General features: G+C 34.7%; 1 protein-coding gene across 9 annotated transcripts in view; it reads right to left on the reverse strand.

The window, feature by feature from the left end:
- Clock (clock circadian regulator) overlaps positions 1 to 22745 on the reverse strand; it is a 119865-nt gene that overhangs the window by 75852 nt on the left and 21268 nt on the right. For all 9 annotated transcript variants that reach the window (XM_021262328.2, XM_013073953.3, XM_004849703.3 and 6 more), the window contains one exon: positions 7927 to 8060. The gene's annotated coding sequence lies outside the window, so the exon portion shown is untranslated. The remainder of the gene's footprint in view (positions 1 to 7926; positions 8061 to 22745) is intronic.

Raw genomic sequence — 22745 nt, forward strand, 5'->3', positions numbered from 1 at the left:
CCAATGTAAGCTCAGTTTTCAAAACCTTTATGTTGCTGTTCAGGTTCGTTCTCTGCATGCAGCACTCAGGGATCCATCTGGAATTTGAGCCATGGTTTATACTGTAGTCAAGTTCACTAAGTCTTGGCTATGCTTCTTTGGGTCTGTTCTGAGCTTGAGTAGCCTGGATGAAGTGGGATCTTTTAGGTTTCAGATATACAATTAGGGCTCTCTTTCTTCTAGGGTTATGAAATCATGCTCCAGCTTCCTAGAGGTTCTTTCCAAATTCCCTTTGCAAGAAAGAGCATTTTCCCCCCTCAGGGTTAAGCGTTTGTGCCACCATAATCATGAGACTTTATAAGGTGGTCTCAGGGCAGGTGGAACAGAAAAAAGGAGGAGTTCACTTTTCTTTGTCCCCTGGCTAGAAGAGGTTTCTCTTTAAAGAGTTCCTGCCAAATGCTCTACTTAGTGGGTAGTGCTACAATCCAGCCCCATTCTGTTAAAGCTGGATCATAGAAAGGAAAACTTACAAGCTTACCACTACACAGCTATTCTTAAAGTTCTGACTTCCATTCTTAATCTGTCTGTTACTGTTTACTTTTTAGTCTTCAGGTTGTTGACTGTTGTATTCTACCCAGAGTTTTTAATCCTAAGCAGTCAAAGAGACAGACTCACTATATTTTGACTTATACATTATATTTTACCCATTTCCAACCAATGTTCACCTTTATAAATCATTGATCATTATTTTAATGGAAGTTGCATTATGAGTTTCTATGCCTATTTTTCTCTAGAATTTATTAATACCTGTCATCTTCTAAAGACAAACTTTCCCTACTTGGTAATCTTGGAATATAATATGCAGAGAAAAAGATGAGTAAATCGTTGATTTTTTTTAATTTATCAATTATTTTCAGAATACTGCCTATACTTTTTTTTTTAAAGAATGACTGTGAACTCTTGGTTTCTCATACATTTATACATTTCGGTAAACTACATACATTACAGTCTTCTTTGCTGTTTTTTTTAAGATGCCTTTTGCTGTATCACCCAAGCTGATCTCAAACTCATGGGCTCAAGTGATCCTCCCAAGTGACTAGAGTTACAGACATGTACCACCATGCTCGGCCTCATTACATTTTCTTAAACCTACTTTTATGGAAAACCTCAAAATACATAAAGTAAAAAAGAATAATGTGATTAATCTCATATATCCATCACCTACTTTTTCAACCATTTTTAACTCTTGGCTAATCTTGCTTCTTTTTTTTTTTGGTACCTGGGAACGAACTCAGGTCCTCGTGCTTGTGAGGCAGGCGGTGGAACCACTGAGCTAAATCCCCGGCCCTAATCTTGACTCTTTTACCCCTTCCCTAAATTATTAGAGGCAAATCCCAAACACTGTATCATTTCATCTGTAAATGGTCTAATGTCCATGTTTTTAAAAAATATCTACAATGTAACTATCATATCTTAAAAAGTTAACAAAACATTAAGACTTCAAAACAATAAAAACATTCTGAGAGAAATTATAACAGTACTAAATAAATATACAGTAGTAACAATCTGGTTAATGTACTGTAAGTCTCAATATTGAAACATGTCCAATATATCCAAATTGACTTATAAATTCTACATTAAGCTAGTCAAAATCCCAGCAAGGTTCCCTCCCCGCAATGGTCGTGAGGTGGAGTGGTATATAGGAGACTAAAGACAGGCTGAGAGCAAAATTTTTAAACTTAATCAAATGACTAAGAACAAAGGCAATTCTGAAGAACAAAGTTGGAAGATTTAAATTATAAAATTAATATAACATTTAAATTATTAGGTATCAAGACTTACTATGAAAATATAATGATTTTTAAAGTATGGGACTGGGACAAACAGACCAATGAAAGATAAATGATTCCAAAACTAAATCCATAAATAAAAAGTCACCTGAATTATTAACAAAGGGTACTACCGCATCTCACTAGGGAAAAGATAGTCTTTTTAATATAGAATACTAGAACATTTGACTTTCCATATAGAAAAAAATGAACCACGAATCCTATCTTATAGAACTAAATGTAATGGTTAAAACAATTAAATTTATAGAAAGAAACGGAAGAATATCTCCTTAGCTTTGGAGTAGATTTCTTAAAACACAAAAACTACCAACCATAAAATGTTAATTTGGTAAAATGAACTTTACTAAGATTAAGAAATTAATACACAGTACTGAAATAGTGAAGAAGCAACCTAAATCCTATAGGAGATATTTTTAATATATAATCCAACAAACCAAAATGGCGTCTTTCTGGGGTAATCGAGACAAGCAATCCAACAGAAAAATGTGTAAAATCTTGAAAATGGCCTATATGTTCATGAACAGATGAATAAAGAAAATATGGTATTTATTATACACAATGGAGTACTGCTCTGCCATAACGAAGGATAAATTTGAATCACAAAAATGGATACACCTTGAGACCATAATATTAAAGTGAAATAAATCAGGCACACAAGCTTAAATACCCCATGGTTTCTCTTATATGAGAAACCCAAAATACAAATAAACAGCAAAAGAAAAGACAGATAAGAGGAAGCAGGAAGATATTTTTCAAATAGGAAGGGAAATAATAGTGCGAGGGAATGGGGATGGAAAAAATAACAAAACAGAGCTTGTGCCAATGAGGAAAGGGATCAAGAGTTGGGAAAGAGCAGGGAGAGATGGGAGAAGTAGGGGATGAAAAAAAAAATTTAAATGTGTTACATGCACCAACCCCCCCACGATAAATGTAATCATTATATACTATAAATGTGTATTAATAAAAAGTTACAAGAAAAATCTGCAAAAGACATCAAATAGTCAAATGGGCAACAGGTATACAAAAATGTGATGAATCTTCATAAAATCATGAATAAATTCTCACTATATACACACCAGATGAGCTAAAAGTAAAAATACTAATAATTTCAAGTGTTGGTAAGGATGAAAAGTAAGAAGAATTTTTGTACACTGCTGATGAGAATGTAAATTAATTTAAACACTTTGTAAAACTACAATAACCTACTAAAGTTAAATAGCTAAATATCCTCTGATCCAGAAATTTAATTCTTAGATGTCTACCTAATAGGAACATGTACATATGCAGACCAAAAAACATGCTCAAGAATGTTTGCAGCAGTATTTAGTTTTCTGCAGTACTAGGGACTGAACCCAGGACCTTTTTACCGAGCTTCCCAGTTTTTTCTTATTTTTTTTATTGTGAGACAAGGTCTCACTAAGTTGCATGGGCTAGGGTCAATCTTTCGATCCTCCTGGCTCAGCCTCCCTGAATACTGAGACAGGTGAGTTGCCACCATACCTGCCACAGCAGTGTTTTTCATAATAGCCAAAAACTGTAAACACCCCAAATGTTCATCAGCAGCAAAATGGATAAATTGTGCTATCTCCATGCAATGAAGTACTCACAGCAATGGAAAAAATAGGTATTTCGCTTTATGTATTAACATGGATAATTAACAAGATCATAAAAAGCTAGACACAGAACTCAAAAATAGACAATAGTATATAGTGAATGAAATTAGAGTAAAAGTACCTTTGGGAGTGTGCAATAATGGGGGGTATTGATGAAAATGTTTTATATCTTGTTCTTGATATCAGTTAAATGGATGTTGACTTCAAAAAACTTCATAACGGGACACTCAGGATTTATGCACTTTATTATATCTGCGTTACAATTTAATAAAAAGGCCCTTGATTTTTTTTAAATTTTAATTTTTTGGTTATTTTACCTGCCAGTGAAATTGAAAATTTTAGTAATGTTAGTTCTTACATTAGTCTGCCTCTTACTTGAGTACAAAAAGTCATATATTTACTTCTTTTCTCAGCACAAGTTACTGAAGAACTGTTTGGTGTTTGGATCATAAGAGTGATAGAAAGCGTAGCTTAAAGCCAATATTCACAAATTAAAAAATTCCAACATGGCAAACTTTTCTTCCTTCATGTAAATATGTGATCAATTTTTCTACCTTAAATTCCAGATCAATAGTTCTCACACTCTACATTTGAAAAAAGAAGAAATCTTGAGGCTATGAAAGTTCAAGATGTAAACTTAGCTTTAGCCAGAACTGAAAAGTCTCAAATCAAGGAAATATGTCACCATAAGGTTGTTATGAAAATGAAGTAAATTATTAAATGTAAGGTACTTAGAATATCCTGTCTTGAAGAAAGAAAATGCTCAAAAATGTCTGCAATTATAAATACAATTCTGAGAAACACTATATTAGATATTAATTCTTGAATTTTGATATTATATTAAGTGTATGACACTAAAACCAGGCTCACTGTGTGTGTGTGTGTGTGTGTGTGTGCGCATGCGTGCGTGCGTGCATGTGTGCAATGGGGATTGAACTCTGAGCTGCATGTATGCTAGGTAAGCACTCTTCCACTAACCTTAATCCCCAGCCCTTCTTTAAGGTTTTATTTTGAGACAGGTCTTACTAGGTTGGCCAGGCTGGCCTTCAACTTAGGATCCTCCTGCCCTACCTCCAAAGTAGCTGGGATTATAGGAGTATGCCCCCATGCCAGGCCCTCAAACAGTTAAACAGTATTTTTGTGGCGCTAAGGAAACGTAATAAATGTTTAATAAAACTAAGTGAAGTAAACATTATATTAAAAAGAAGTATTGGACAGATGAAAACTTAACAGCAAACACTCAATTTTAAAGTTTTAAACTACTCTAACTGGTATTTATGGGTTTATGATTTTAAAAATTGAGGAGATAATCAGGAATACTACTAATATAAAGACTTTTATTTTTTCAGAGCATTTTTATATGTGAAAGTTATATTTAATTTTATCTCTAAATTAATATAATCAAACCTATTTTGCAAACTATAAGTCATAAATGTATTAAATGCAATAAAAAAATCATAGAACAAGATGTCCACACTGGGGACCACATAGTTAATCATAAAACACACAACAAAAAAGAATTCTGTTCAGTAACAGTACCTTTATATAGTCAAGATATGTGTGAAAGCATTTTGGAAAAAAAATATCAGGATCATAAAGCACATTTTTAAGGGAAGTAAATGGTAAAGTCTAAGTAATTGTAATTGGACATAATTTCCAGGTTTTTGTGTAACTGCTAAAGATGTTTCTTTAAAAATTTCTACTTGGAAATAATTCAAACTTTCAGAAAAGTTGTAAGAATATTTCACTGAACTCCTGTATACCCTTTATTCAGATTCATCAATTGCTAATGCTGTTTCATTTACTTTATTACAAACATACACATATTTTCTGAATCATTTGAGTAGATGAATATATAATGCCCTCTCACTTCTCAATACTTCAATGTATACTAAGAATAGAGACCATATCTTAAGTAACCAGAGTATAATTACTAACTTCAGGAAATTTAACAATTATACAAAATTATGATGTAATGTTTATTTTCTAAACTTTTTCACTGACCAAAAGTGTCCTCCAAGAATTTTTTCCTCTTTCAATACAAGATCTAGTCAAGTCTGGTGTCACTTTTAGCTATCATGTCAACCAAGATCCCTTTAATCTGAAACAGTTTCCCTCCACTACATTTTATGCTATCTTATCTTTATACAATATCATGACATCCTATGAAGTTTTAAAAGTTGAGTTCTTGAAGAAACTATACACAAAAGTTCCATTAACGAAAAAAGGTTCAGTAGAAGAGCTGGAAAAAGTTCAGAAGACTTAGATGAAAATACACAAAAGCTTTCCTATCCAAGAGTTCCTGTGTGTGTGCGTGTGTGTGTGTGTGTATGTGTGTGTGTGTATTAGTTTTACAATGAGGCAGCTTCTAGGTTTAAGGCTAATAACTCTTGGCAGTTTATCTTGTGTACTAAGATTTTTTAAAAAATAGTAATATATAATCAACTTATACAAACACATCTGGCTAATGCTTTTTTAAAATTTTGTTTTCTTTTTTGTTTGTTACTGGGGATTGAACTCGGGACCTTGTGCTTGCGAGGCAGGTGGCGGAACCACTAAGCTAAATCCCCGGCTTGTTTTGTTTTCTTTTTAAAGACAGAGTTCAGGCCAGCCATGAATTCACTATGTAGTCCAGGCTGGACTCAAACTTGTGATCCTCCTGCCTCAGCCTCCTGAGTGCTAGGATTAAAAGTGTACGTTCACATACCTGGCTAAGGCCAATGATTTGACAGTATCTATAAAGAATGTATCTACAGATAATTACTGTTTTCATAAAAATTTTCCTCCACTTAACAAATACCCCAAACCAATCCTTAAAGAAACTGGAATTACTGCAATTACGTGCAGATATAAAAGAGAGTGGAACTAAAATAGATCTTGTTCTTTTACTCAACAAACACAGGCCTATGCTAACCGTGAGGGTCTACTCAGAAAATTTACAATTTAGCAAATCCTAAAATTCCTGCTTTCAGACAGGAAAGTTATTATTTTCTCCTATTTTATCCAAATGAAGCAACTGATACAGAGTGATGAATGTGCTCAAGGTCACATGAACTAATAAGTGTTCTAGAGCAACAAAAGAAAGCAAATACTAAAATTGTGGTCTTCCATTGCTAATACACTATTTAACCTGCCTGTGTCTGCAAAGAGTTCCTTAACATTACCCTCTGAGCCTATCCACGCACTTCAAAGGGACAGTGTACCTTCATCCTTGAAGCATTAGTCCTGATACAATGAATCAGTCAACTAGCTGCCAAATAAAACATTAGTTCTCCCATTTAAAAATAAAGGGCAAGGGCGAGGGATTTAGCTCAGTGGTTCCGCCGCATACCTCACAAACGCAAGGTCCTGAGTTCAATCCCCGCTACCAAAAACAAAACAAAACAAATAAAAATAAAGGGCAATCGCCTCGTAGGCGCAAGGTCCCAAGTTTGATCCCCAGTACCAAAATAAAAACTAAATAAATAAAAATAAAGGGCAATCTTTATACATCAGTAAAAAAACCAAACCGTACAAAAAGTATATTTTGCCTTTTTAAGTGTTTTCAAATACTAAGATAACATTAAAACTTGGTAAAACTGAAAATACTATACTAATTTTCTTTCTTATTCCCATGTACAACCACTTTAAAAGAAAAATAATAGGAAAATCCAATTCTCTTGATTTACAAAAGTACATGTTAATCGATTAGCATATGGATTATACTTTCCAGGGTGGAAAAAGGCATAATGAAGTCATTAAGAACTAGAACCAACTCTCATCTCCCTGGAAGTTTCCCTAACTTATCTCTTAAACCCTTGCACTCAAACTATAAATACTTCTCCAACTGCACAGAACAAAAAACGTCAACTAACTTACTCAGAAAGCATCCATATAGTACATTTTTAGTTGCTCTTGTTTTATTTTGCTTTCTGGGCCCTTTAAGACTCTGCGGCACCCAGTTAGCTGTCACTATAGCTTGAAAGCAGCCATACACAACACAATTTTTTAAAAAACTGCCTATGTTCTAATAAAGCTTTATTCATGAACAATGAAATCTGACTTTCACCTAAACTCTCTTATGTTACAAATTAGTATTCTTTGAGGGATTTTTTTCAACCATTTAAAAATATTAACATTGTTTTTTAGCTCATGAATCACACAAAATTAGATGGGTGGCTGGATTTAGTAGTATGCAGAATCCTCATGGAAACTCACTTATATACTGAACTATAGGCAGGTGACCATCCCTTTTTTTACCTCAGCAACTGACACATTATCTTTGAACCTAAAATCTGGCAGGAAGTAAATGATTCTTATTCTACTTTTCAGTCACCTTCTTATATCTCAGAAAAGAGAAGAAGTTGTAATTCTAACTTTTGAGCAGTAACTTTGAGAAATTTCAGAAATTGCTAAAATTAAAATACATGTGGATTTCCATTATTTTTTCAGTAACATTTTTACTCCTCATAAGAATGAAAACTATAAGATAAAAGCTAGCATACCTGAGTTCAAAATGAAGACTGGTGACATCTAGTGAAATTCACCAATCTCTAAAGACTGATTTAGGCAGTGCGGAGAATCTTCTGAAGGCATCTTAGAATGTGACAGAATCAGCTTCTGAGCTTCAGCAGCTTCACTGGAAAAAACAACAACTTTGTAAATAAAGGCAGTCGCTAAAATAATGCTAATCAAATTCTAAGTAACATTGAAGCTTTTCTTTTTTAAAAAAAAAATTGAGTATTGCACCCAGGGTTTTCCTATGTGCCACACAAATGCTCTACCACTGGGCTACATCCCCAGCCTTTTAAATTTTTATTTTGAAACAAAGTCTTATTATGCTGCCCAGGCTGCCCTCAAATTTGTGATCCTCCTACCTCAGCCTTCAGAGTAGCTGGGATTATAAGCATCTGCACCCAGCATCCAGTGTGTGCATTCATCCATGTATAGGATATTTATTGGGAGACTCCTATATGTCATGAACTGGCAATCAACATTATCAGATCCTATCAACCCTTAAGGCAGTGGTGGCGAACCTACAGCACGTGTGCTGCAGCAGCCTGTTTACAGCACTGAAAGCTCTAAAAGGTTTGCCATCACTGCCTTAGAAGAACTCAATCTGGAGGGGAACTCCAAAGGAGATGAAAAGCTTGAGTGACCCTAAAAATATGAAGAGAAACCACGATAGAAATACAAACTAGTCTGCTGGGAGTTTGTTAGAAAAGGTTTCCTAAAGGAGGGGCATTTAATGCAAGCGTGAATACAATCTTCTGTTTATGTGATTGATGTATTATATTTATTGATTTGTATATGTTTAAAAATCTCTGCATCCCTGGGATGAATCCTACTTGGTCATGATTTATGATCTTTTTGAGATTTACTGCATTCTGTTTGCCAGAATCTTGTTGAGGATTTTTGCATCTGTGTTCACTAAAGAGATTGGCCTATAGTTCTCCTTTTGGTTTGTTTTTTCTGGTTCTGGAATCAGAGTAATACTAACTTCTAGGAATGACTCTGGGAGTACTCCATCACTTTCAAATTCATTAATTATTTGAGGAGCATTGGTCTTAAATGGTCTCTAAAGTTCTTTTAAAATTTGGTAGTAAATCCATCAGGATATGGGCTTCTCTTAGTTGGTAGGTTTTGCTACTATTCTTCAATTTAACTGCCTATTACTGGATTGTTCAGAGTTTTTATATCTTCTTGATTCAGTTTCAGTAGTTCATATGTACCTAGGAATCTACCCATTTCTTCTGAAATCTCAGTTTTTATTAGAGTATAGGTTCTCCAAGTAGTTACCGATAATTTCTGAATTTTGGCAGTGTCCATTTTGATTGTCATTTTCATTTCTAATTGCATGAATTTGTGTCTTTTCTTTCCTTTTTTTTGGTAAGGCTGGCTAGGGGGTTGTCTGTTTTGTTTACGCTTTCAAGGAACTAGCTCTTGAATTCATTTGAGGCTGATTTTTCTTAACAGTCGAACATATGTACTGGACTATTTACACTGAACTAGCATAAACAGGCCCTTCGTGATACTATGGTATGGTACATGTGAGGGTGGGAGAGGTTAAGAGTACACTTAGGTCTTAGACTTTCAGTGAACCTGTGCTTCTGTACTATGAACCTTCACAAGTACTTTCAAGTTTCTCCTACACCACCTTAGGGAGGACAGCGTGGTTAAGAGTGAGCTGAAGCTAGGTGTTCCCTCTCATGCTCAGAAAGCCAGAGGAAGCTGGAATTGGATGTTTTCCTTTCTTGACACAGAAAGAATTGGCTGGAGTTTGGAATTTTCCTTCCTCAGGTCAACTTCAGTTACAGTTTGGTTAAACAATTTCTCCCATGGTCAGATTCTGTTAAGAAAATGCTCCTCTCATATATTTCAAAATGGTTACTTTTCATCTCCTCCTACCAGAAGCACAAGGAGACCAGAATTCTCTCCAATATTTACTATGACAAACCTGGCTGAATTCCTGGTAAAACTTTCCTAAGTGTAGGGATCACCTCATGACTGGCTCCCTGGTTTGTCCCTGAGACTTGTCCACAGTAAGCCTCTGGCAACTCTCAATGACTGCCTAGGTTATCCTACCTTGTCATTGATCCCCACAGGGGTTTGTACTTTGATAGGTTGTGATTCTCTATTTGGTTTTCTATCTCTCCAACTGTAGAAACACAGCAGTTTCTCATGTGACTTTAGTGTTCTTAGGGTTCTAACAAGATCACTTGAGTTTTTAGTTTGTTCAGTTCATTGTTGTTGGGGATGGGCTCCTTACATGCCTGACTAGAAACCAGAAACTGGACATTTCTCTTTTAACCAGCAGTTTTATTAAAGATGGTGTTGAGGAAATTACGTTCCTCTTTCAATTCATTCTCTATGATCAGTTAGACATGTCCTGTAATGAGAAAAATATGTATCAAATTTCTGCTCTCATTCAGTTTTTGTTTTGTCTTGTTTTGAGACAAGTCACTATACAGTTCAAACTTGCAGCGATTCTCCTGCCTCTCTGTGTACTCAGATTATGGGCATGTACCACCATACCTGGCTCTCATTCCATTTTAGTCATTAAAGTATGAGGATTGTTTCAGTTGGCAATTACATTTTTGTAATATATCCTAAGATGTGTTTTGAATGTAGAAGGAACCACAACCACATGGGACAAAATGTGATAGAACAGAAGAAAATAAAAAACTGAGAGGAGTGGGTCATAAATAAAAAAAATACACACACCTGTTAAAGGAGAAAGAAAAAGAAAAAACTGCTCTAATGAATATAGGAAGACTGGAAAAGACTCTTTAAGAGAGCAGAGAAAAGAAGCACACAGAAATGCATAATGATGAAAGCTTTTAAAGGGCGTAAAAGTTATGAAAATAATAGATGAAAACTACACTGCAGAGAGTTGAAATCTATAACCTGATGATAAAAGATTAAATCTTAATCCAAGAGTCTTCACACTGGGGTCCAGATGGTTTTAAGGGAATCAATGTCCAGATCCTTAATTTCCATAGTTACTGGCCAGTTACTAGAATATCAAGGTCATCATGTTGGTTCTTCCCTAAACCCTAGTTTATATTCCTCCTTCAGCTTCACAAGAAAAAGACAGAACCCTTTCACAAATCTAAAATTTTATTATAGTGCATTTTCCTAAATTTTTCATCATTCAGAACACCAATCAAAGGAATACTTTCAAACACTTCAATTGAGGTATCATACATTCAAAGTAAAGTCTTAATTTTCCTTGTTCCACACACTATTAAGGGCAATACCCAACAATAAAATGTAGGTACTGGCCTAGTACATCAGAACTTCGGAAAGCAAGAATTAGAAAAAAATCTTACATTGACAAACTCATCTGGGAAGAATCTAATGAAAATATAAGATGATGATGATAATAAATACTAGCGGTAACTACTTCTTAGTTCATTCAGGTAAAAAGCTTATGGCCAGACTCTTAAATAATTTATCTTTATAATTACTGTATTTACAAGTCAAGACCTGAAAAGCATCTCGAATTTGAATTTAAGATGTATGCTTTCACCATTTTCAGAAAAATAAAATCAAATGTGTTCTATTAGTCACTTTTGTCTTGTGTCTGTAACTTGGGGATTTTTGTATGATATGAAGGACGTAAAAAGAACTGTTATTTGTATCAAATCAACGTCATATCTTTAAATAAAAGTAACATACATCAAAGTCAGTGCTTTTTTGAACATTTCTTTCTTTCTTTTTTTTTTTTGTACTGGGGATCAAACTTGGGATCTTGCGCTTGTGACGCAGGCAGCAGAACCACTGAGCTAAATCCCTGGCCCTGAACATTTCTAAGAAATATTTTCATTAGTAAATCTATATTGTTTTTTACCCAGAGTACAAGTTATGATGTACCATCACTCTTTTCTCCTCTCACGTTTTCATTCTTATACAGATTTGATATAGATTAATATAACAGGTATATACTTTAAATTCTACTATAATCAATATATTTAACAAAAATTAATCTTTTGTGAACCCCACATTTATTAATGATGCAATACCATTTACAATCACTCAAAACACCAAATATTTAGTTATAAGTCTAATAAAACATCCACAGGACAGATTTCCATGTTGGAAGCTTTTACAAAACGAATGGAAAAAAGAATCTAAATAGTATGCAAATTTAATATAACACCTATCAAGATTCCAAGATATTTTTTAGATATAGAAAACATTGTTCTAAAATTTATATGGAAAGGCAAAGGGACAGACATGTGGATCAGTCAAATAGAATAGGCCTAACATTAAATTGAAAAGTTTTTGTGGAAGTGCAAAAGCAATTCAATGGAGACAGGACAGTCTGTCTCCTCAACAAATGGTGTTGAAGCAAATGATATAAGCAAATAAAGGAATCTTGACCCAAGGAACCCTGATCTGACTTCAAGCCCTATACAAATATTAACTCAAAATACGATATAGCTTTAAATGCAGAACATTAAACTGTACAACTTCTAGAAAAAAAGATGAAAATCTTAGGACCTCACGAACATAGTGAAAAGTTCTTAGGCATGATTCCAAAAATGCAATGCACAAAAGAACAAAAATTAGCAAATTAGACCTCACCAAAATTTAGAACTTTTGCTCTATGAAAGTTTCAGTTAAGAGGATGAAAGGTCAAGGTTCAGACTGGGAGAAAGTACTTGCAAAGCATGTATCTGACAAAAAAAGATTCATACATAGAATATATTAAGGACCCTCAAAGCTCAATAATAACAAACCAAACAGTCCAATTAAAAAGGGAGCAAAAGACATGAAACATTTTACAAGAAGAGATTACAAGGATGTCATACAAGCACATGAAAAGATGCTCAGCTTCAACAATTACTAGGGAAGTGCATGGTAAGACTACATGGACTATTACTGTTACACACCTACTAGAGAAGAAAAATAAAAAATAGTGACATACTAAATGTTAATAAGGATGTAAAGAAACTGGATCTCTCATTCACTGCTGGGAATGTAAAGTGGTTCAGTCATTCTAGAAAATAATTTGACAGTTTCTTAAAAATCTAAATATATACTTACCAGGCAACCCAACAATTATACTTCTGGCATTTATCTCAAAGCAATGAAAACTAGATCTAAACAACAATTTGTCTACAGTAACTTAGTTTTAACAATGAAAAGCTGGAAATAATGAAAGTGTCCTACAAAACATAGGTAAACAAGCTACAATACACCTATACCATGATATGATACTCAGCAATTAAAAGAACAATACATGGAACAATGTGGACGGTCCTCATGGACCTTGTGCTGAGTGGAAAAAAAAAAAACCTCAAAACTTCATATGTGATTCATTTATGAGTCATTCCTAAAGTGACAGAGATGAAGGAACTAGAGATTTTGGAGGAAGAAGGGGGTAACCGAAGTGAGTATTCTGATAGTAGACTGATTCTGTATCTTGACTGCCATGGTGGTTGTACAAATCCACATGTATGATAAAATGAACTAAAGTAGGAACACACATTCTACCAATGTCAACTTCCTGGTTTTTATTTTGTACTGCTGCTACATAGCATGTAAACTGTGGGAAAACCACGTACAGGTTATAAAGAATCTTTGCAACTTCTTGTGATTCCATAATTACATCCAAATAAAGTATTTAAACGTATTTCATGTATAAGAGAGTAATTTTTTTCAAAATTCTTTTTTAGGATACTTTAAGAAAAAAAACTGGAAAATTATTTAATGAAAACAAACAACAACAAAATGAAGATGCAAGACTTTAGGGAAAGCTGAAGGTTTCTTTCTCATGCTCTTACTACAACTGAAAAAAGAGCTGAGATACAAGATGCAAGCTGAGCACAAGATACTCTAACCCTAGGCAGTGTGGGTGTTATATAGGTCTAAGGACACCAATAAGTCATATGTTCTAGGAGTAGAATTCTCAAAGCACTTACAATGTCGGCTTTGGCATTACTCTCTTAGGTTGCCTTTAGGAGTATAAATTGGTACAAACTTTATAGAGAACACTATATCCAGGCTCTTAACAAACTTACAAATGTTTTTGCCCTTTGCCCTAGCAATATATAGACCATCATAACCAGCCTCGGGGCGGGGGGGGGGGGGAGTACATACAGGATACCTAGTAATGCTAAGGGTGTTTCCTAAAACTATTGTTTCAGATACACCAGTGTATTGTGTATACTGGATCACAACATAAAATGTATTTCATATTATAGGCGGTGATCAAAGACCTTTGGAAGCTACCATTTCAGCTCTAAAAAGAAAACCTAAGGGAAAGACAGCATGCTGACACTGAGAAGAGAAGGTTCAATGCCAGGATATGAAGAGTGTGAAAGGAATGCCAGGCAGACAAGGAAACAAAGCAATCAAGAGTAGTACATTGCCAACCTTCTGCAGAGCCACAAGACAATGTGGCTTGATTGCAGTGAATGCAGGCAGGTGAAAAAAAGGGAGAATTTATCCAACCAGTGCCAGAGAGGAGATGGAAGATACGAAGTTTTTCACACAAGGTGTTAATTTTTTAGAGAAATTCCAGATATTTCTTATTTTCTCATGACATAAATTGTTTTTGTTTTATAAAAGATTGACTATAGGTATTCATTCTACCCTACATTTTGAAGAACTATACCAGTATTATGGTCTGAATGTGTATGCACACCTCCCCCCCATTCTTATACTGAAGCTTAATCTCCAATGTACTAAGAGATGGGACTTTGAGGAGTGATTATTAGGTCATGAAGGCTCTAACCTCATCAATGGGATTACTGCCCTTACAAAAAGGGCCAAAAAAGCTTACTCTACCTTTTCTTCATTTGAGAAAGACAGAAGGTATCATGTTTGAAGCAGAAAATGAGTCGTAACCAGATACTGAACCTGCTGGCATCTTAATTTTAGACATCCGTACCTCCAGAATTGTGTACAACAATTTTTTTTGTTTATAAATGACTCAGGTCAGGGCCAGGGATTTAGCTCAATGGCACCACACCTGCCTCATAAGCACAAGGTCCTGAGTTCAATCCCCAGTACAAAAACAAAAATTACGCAGATCAGCCAGGCATGTTTCTTGTGGCATGCCTGTAGTCCCAGCACTCTGAGAGGGAGAGGTGGGAGGACTGCAAGTTCAAGCTCAGCTCAGGCAACTTAGTGAGACCCTATCAAAAAATTCAAAAAAAATTTTCAGAAGGGCTGGGGATGTAGCTCAGTGTGTAATTAGTTCAATGCCCAGTACTTTCTTGGCCCCCAGTATTGAGGGGAAAAGGCACTTAGACCAAGGTATTTTGTTATAGCAGGCAAAAGGATTAAGACAACAAACAAGTTATAAGAAGCAGTTCCAATGACTTTAAAGAATCACAAATCCCTCTGGTCTTCAATGAGAATCCTCATGTCAATGAATTTTCTTTATCCAACCTGCTCCTACTCTCTCCAATACTTTCCTCACACCCATTTCTCTGGTTTCTCTTAGTATTTATTACTTCAGTGCTCTAACTCATTTCATACAAAGGATAGATTTTCAGAGTAGGATTTGCAGATCTCTTAAGACTCTAGCTGTAGTCACTGGCCAGAAGGTAATTAAAAGTGGGGGGCAGATCTTGAAAATAAACTTCATTGAACAAAGTTCTTTCTTTGAATGAGATCACTGTACAGTCTTCAACAGTGACTGGGGATTTGACTGGGAGTAGGGGGTGCCATCCTCTGCCAAAGGGAAAGGAAATATTTCTCCTAGCCAAGAAACTTCAGCAGGAAATGTGGGGTTCAAAATCCTTAGGCACAGAGTCCTCATCTTTCCCTATGAGTGCCCTGAATCAGACATAGGAGACCTATCAAGGTTATATATTTGTATATAAGGGCCAGTTTTCTAGCACAATCTCCCTGAGGCCAAAAGTACAAGAATCTGTAAAAATGTCACTGAAGCCCTCTGGCTTCCAAAGTGGGCCTTAAACTGTCCTAAATCTGACCTCTTTTGTAAGGTCACCAAGTAATCAGAAGCAATTACCTTATACCATAATCCTTACAATTATCATTGCCTCCACACCTACAAGTGAAGCACTTGTTTCTCCCTAACACTCTGCCTTCCAAGAACCTCACACCAATTAATCACAGATGAAAGCTTTCGAACTGTGATGCCAACTACATCCAAGGGTCATTACCACCCCATTTACTACCAGTAATCACTTCCCTGTTATGCAGATTGAATTAGTGAACAATTCAACTAAAAATACCATTACAAGGATCTGCTTTGGTACAAAATGTTTCAGACTTGATCCCTTAGTAAACAGTCTCAGGCAAAATTTACGGATTAATGATTTGGGGGAGGAAGAGTTGGCAATTCCAGAGGAGCAAGATTAGGGGAAGCAAATCAAGGAAATAGGTCAAGCAAATAAAAGGTGCTGCAGTGCTGTAATATCTACTGCTTCATTAAAAATTACAGCTAATTTTTCAGTCATGCAGGAAATCTCCAGATAACTATGGAAATACTGTGCCTTCACATGGTCACCAGGTGAGAATAGCAAAAAAGAGATAATTTATCGCTCTTGGTGGATCTCTCTTGTTCTGGGTTACTCATTGGTTACTGCAGAGGTAGCAAACCTATGGCATGCATGCCACAGCTGGCTGTTTGTTATCACTGAAAGCTCTAAAAGGTTCGCCATCACTGGGTTATTGTTTAACCACTGAAACTGTAGACCATAAGAATCCCACTGCTCTAACTACATAATTTTATAATATACATTTAAAGTAAACAAATGTGCACATAAATACATAGTTTTATTTCCTCTCAAGTCTTTTTAAGTAGTAGAAGGGTACTATTCTAATTATTCAATTTAAATCATTTTATGAATAATTTATGTAAGAAAGGGAGAAAATAAAAAACTTTAAAATTTTAAAATATTCAACAAATCAAAGGCAAAATTTTATTCAATTTTTTCCATACTTTGAAAATATATGTACATGAGTATTGTCTTCTGAAAGCAACTAATTGCTCATGGATAAATTTTTAGCATATTCACCTTATACTGATTCTAGACTTCAAAACACATCTCTACTCCAGATACATCTCTACTTCAGATACAGCTCTACATTTCAAGTATATCTGACACCTCTCCAGATTTCTAATGTTTCTAATTTCCTACCAGCTTATCAGTTCTAGCTCTTCTTGTACTTGCATCATCAAAATGCAGTAGTTTAAGAATTTCTGTAAGTCTATGAAGGCTTAAAGTTTTGTTAAAGAGAGGATACCATCTTCTGTGCTCCAAAATCATAAGACTTCTTGTATTTAAATTTATAAACACCAATTAAAAGAAAAAATACAACTTTTCTTTTTTACATCATTTCTTTTCAATCACCTTAGTGTATAAAAAGCACGTCAGCCTCAAATTTATCAAGTAAATATTAGTGTGTAAACATCATAAAGATGCAAGAATAGTATCAGTGTTGTTTTAGCAACATAAGATAGTACAGGCTCATCAGAAAATATTCCTTTTTGTTAAATGAGTAACTAGATAAGCATAACTACATTTTTAGAAATATAATTATTCAAACTGATTAATTTGGGAAAATTCATCTGGATATCATTATCTGAGCAATTACAGTCTAAGATTTTGCTTAATTAATTTGACCTATTTTAAAATTTTTAATTATACATCTTTAATTACATATATAGCTTACATTTGTGGTTCACATTAAGTTTCTATTAACAATGCTGGTCCATAGGTTCACACTAAATGTCTACTGGACAAAGTCTGAAATGCTATTTTTCTCTGTATATTAACTTGTGATTTCTCAAGGAGATATAAAACATCTTCCTGTCATTTTTCTTCCTTGTTGTAATACGCAGAAATGACAATTTCAAAATTATCAATGTGCTCAATGATAGGTAAAAGGTACCTACAAAGATAATGTCTCTAGGTTTCTTTTTTATGTCTGTCTGTTTGATTTTGGCTTTTTGAGAGAGGGTCTCACTATGTAGTTCAGGCTGGCCTTGAACTCACTATGTAGCCAAGACTAGGCTCAAACTTGAATTATAGGCATGTGCCACCATGCCCAGCTTTCTAGGTTTCTGACTTCTTGAAAGATTACACAATACTTTGGGCAATAAAAAATATTAAAAACTAAAAAATAACACAATAGTGGCATTCATTTCCATATTCTACCACTCTCTCTTAGATGATTTGATCATTCTTCTCCATTTCCACATTGTATTTTTAAGAAAAATGGAATTAACTGAGGAGTAATAAAAAAATTTTAGAATGATAAAATCATCATGTTAGAAGTACATTAACTAATGCAAGAGAGAATGAGTTTTACTCATTTTAAATAGTAAATTTTGTTATCATTCACTGGAAGACCTCTAAGAAAGAATAATACTCATAAAATAGTCCTCCTGAATAGTTAGAACTGCTAGAAAATTAACTAATAAAATTAAACCCAATAGTTACTGATGGTATTCCAAGGGCTAATCAAAATTGTAAGTAAGAGGAACTTTTAGAAAGTACTTTGCTTGCCTGTTTAGTCAGCTGTATTTCAAGGTAGGCAAAAACATCTAATTAGTGAGGGCTAATCCTTCAAAGAATTTCAACTAATAAGAACAAAAGAAAAAATATAAATAGGTAATAATCCTCAATGTATGCTAAAACCATTATTTAAAAAAGTGATGAGAAATTTCACAATGGGTCATAATGTCACCAAAGGAACTTGCTGGTTAATCTTAGCATCTCTAAGAGTGAGACAGAATGATAATTATTATACAGAAATATGCGGCACTCTACATAGTGAATATATACTGTAGATACTGAATATTTTTGTTAAAGAAGAATCAAATCACAATTCACGCACCCTTTAGATTTTGCATTCCCAGGGCATCATGGCAAATTTTTAAGGAAGGCACATTATGGGGGTGTGCAATCCCTACATTTAATTTTTCGGAGTATTTCTATTGATAAATTAGTAATTTTATGAGTTTTATTATATTAAACAATGTTCACTCAGCAGAAAATTAAAAGATCAATACAATAAAATATCAAATATGTAATGAGTATTTAGAATAAACATCAACATTTTCAACATCAACTTTTACCTACTTACAGGATCTAAAAAATAACAGCAGAAATAAATTCCCATGTGAACTACAACGAAAATACAAACAAAATTCTACCACAGAAATAATCTTTACCTCAATTTTAACACCTAAGGCAGTCTTCACATGTGACAACAGCACGTTCCATGTACAAGTCTGGCTTACACTGACAGCATGTGTGCTTAGCTTTCCTTTCTGGCAGATCACAATTGTCAACTCTCTCGTCTTCCTCTTTTGTCAGGAATTTCCTATTATATTATACAGTGTCCACTTAGCAGGAAAATGAAATATCAATAAAATAAAATATCAACCACATACTGAGTGTTCAGAATAAGCATCAACATTTTCTACATCAATTGTCTGTTGGCTTACTAAAAAGTAACAGCAGAAAAAAATTCCTATGTGAACTACAATGAAAATACAAATAAAACTCTTCCACAAAAAATAATCTTTACTTCAATCATCAGGCAGTCTTCAGAAGAGAACAGCACGTTCCCTACACAAGTGTCACTTACAATGACACGACATGTGTTTTGTTCTGTCTTTGGTAGGACATACTTGGCATCTTGCTGGTCTTCCTGTTTCCTTAGGAGGGTCTTGTGATGTCTTACCTGTCTGTTCACCAATCTGCTTCAGGATTCTTTTGAGGAGTTCTTTGGGCAGATACATACTATTCTCCCACTGTTGTAAACTGATCATTTATCAATTCCAGTCCCAATGCTCTAAGAAAATTTCTCCGTGGTATTTTGTGCTTGTTATTTTCTTTGTAAACTATGAAACTATTTATGTCTCACATGTTTAGGATCGAGTCAAATAACCATTGTCCAATATTTTGTGTTTTGAGTGACATCATAGTAGCTGTGTACCTAAATCATCAACAACATCTACTCCACAATTAGTTTTGTCGTAAAATGTGACCATTTCTGGTTTCATTTGTGTTGAAGATACACTGTCAATCTTTTTTGTTTGTTTGTCTTGAGAGTCCAGGCTAGTCTTGAACTCATTATGTAACACAAGCTGACCCTGTACTTACAGGATCCTCCTGCCTCAGCCTCCCTAGCGCTCGGATTACAGGCATGTGTCATCACTCCTGGCTTCACTACCAATCTCATCATCATAGTGTAACACTGACAGTATCAATATTACTTTATTATTCTTCACCATAATGTGGTCCAGATTAGCTTGGAACTCACTGTTTAGCACAGGCTGACCTTGAACTCACAGGATTCTCCTGCCTCATCAGCCTCCCAAGTGCTGGGATTACAGGGATGTACCACCATACCCAGCCTCACTATCAATTTTATCATCATGGTGTAATGTTGATAGTATCAATACTACTTTTTCTTCCCCATAGAGGAGGCCAATTTATATATTTCTGAAATCCCTAGATTGCACTATACATTTCTCTACTATGAATTTGCAAAAATTTTTCAGGAATCTCTGCTTTGTTCTTATGAATAGTTCCTGTGCTGGTCAACTGGTGTTCTTTTAGCAAATGTAACATTGATGGATAACTAGTGAACCAATTTTCAACTGTGATGTTTGAGTTTCTTTCTGAAATTGGTGCAATGAGTCTGTTCTCACAGTTATACAGTTTATTACTGCACAAAGAAAGACCTGGTGGCTGAGTTCCAGAATAAATTTCTAAATTCAAGGTGTAAAATGGCTTCACATCTACCAGGGAATATATTTTTATACTATATTTGGAAAGTTTACTTGGCATACATTGCCCAAAGCTTCAACAACCACAAAATCATCCAAGTTGCTTGTCAACTGTCATGTATGCAGATGGCATATAAATTGCTTGACAGTTTGAAACAAAGATTTCAACAAATGAGCAAACAGCAGCCAAACTGTTGGATTTTTTTCTTTCTCTGTGGGTCTTTTTTTCATCAAACATAGGTAATTCTGAAGGAACCCAACTCTCTTAAGTGTTATTGTTCTAAAAATCTCAATGGCACATCTGTCACTTCTCTATAAATCCTTTAGATGCTGATAATTAGCTGATAATTAGTGATAAAGTCCTTCTATGAAGGACTTTAGTACAGACAGAGAGGTGTCATGATAAATATATTTTGAGTATTACTATTGGTGCATATAGGATGTTTTCTTATATTTCATTACTAGTATATTTCAAAACATCTTGTAGCATATCATCTGTTACAATTTCCAACACTGAATCACAGTGTTGACATTCTGTCCAATAGGTTTCACTCCTGGCAAAGACCTAATAACATCACCTAGTTCTAATATTGTATCATTCAGGTATGTATGACCAATTTGTAGCATTGTGATTAGTCAAATATTTATTTACATTACTGTTTTCTCCCTCATCTGAATCAAGGTCTTCATTATGTACTTCTCTGTCATATTTATCATATATTGCTAACTTCTTTGGCTTATATGATCCAAATCATCATCGGAAGTTGAGTCACCTCCTGACTCACTTTCAACCTCCTCCCAAAGTTGTAAAAGCACATTTTTGTGCAATATTGTGCTGAAATGGGCTTATTCTATGTGAAAAATTGAAAGAAAATATGTAATAAAAAATTATAAATATACAAAACTGTAACACGGTGCATAATGTGCATAAAACTCACCCATTTACACTTTGACACACGTGTATTACACCTTGCTATTCACTGCATCAAAGGAGTAAACACAAAGATTGCTTCCTATATTCCCCCAGCCCAGCTACTGAGATGAACAGTCAGCTACCATTATGCTAAAGTACATATTTTCATTAGAAAAGTATGGATAGGAGTCTGTGACCCAGTATGAGGAACCCAGATTTTTTTTTCTTTTAAATTCTTTTATTGGTACATTTTAGGTATACAATATATTTACATTTATCATTGGGAACTTGTACCTTAACATAATGTATCCTGCCTCTTATTTTTTCCCCATTCCCCTGCCCTCACTTCAACCCCTCCACCCATCCCTACTTGCAAAGCCTTTGTTTCCATTTCTTATCTCATATTTTTTCCTTTCCCTTTTTTCCTTTCCCCTACCCCTCGCACTTCCCCTACCCCTTTAGACCTTTTCTTCCTAATTCAAATTATCAATTATTCATTTTAATCCTTATTTACACTTTCAGTTTCTCATATCAGAGAAACTATTCAGTATTTACACGTGTGTCCTACTTATTTCACTTAAGCGTATGTCCTCAATGTGCATCCATTTAGCTATAAATGTCTCTAATTTCTCATTTTTATGGCTAATACTCCATTTTATTTTTTTAAAAAACACTACATTTTCTTTACCCAGTCTCCAGTTGATGGGAAATTAGGCTGTTTCCAAGTTTTAGCTATTACAAACTGTGCTGTTATAAACATGGGTGCGCATATATCACTTCTTTTGGGAAGATAACCAAAGAGGAATAGTTGGGTCAAATGGGACCTCTAATCCTAATTTTTGAGGTTATCTCCATACTGATTTCCACAGTGGTTGCACCAGTCTGCACTCCTACCAACAATGGAGACGGTTTTCTCCCCACAACCCCACCAACATTTGTTATTGGTTGATTTCTTAATAGCAGCCATTCTTTCTGGGGTGAGGTGGAATCTCAGTGTTGTTTTCATCTGCATCTCCAAATGACCAATGATGTTGAACATTTTTTCATGTGTTTATTTGCTGCTTTTACTTCTTTGTCTGAGAAATGTCTGTTCATTTCATGTGCCCATTTTTGAACTGGGTTTTTTTAATTTGGAGGGTCTGATTTTTTTAAGTTCTTTATATATTCTAGATAGTAGTCCT

Source organism: Heterocephalus glaber, unplaced genomic scaffold (assembly GCF_053883595.1).
Source record: "Heterocephalus glaber isolate CG9 unplaced genomic scaffold, H.glaber_assembly_v1.0 deba00001509, whole genome shotgun sequence".
Classification (NCBI taxonomy): Eukaryota; Metazoa; Chordata; class Mammalia; order Rodentia; family Bathyergidae; genus Heterocephalus; species Heterocephalus glaber.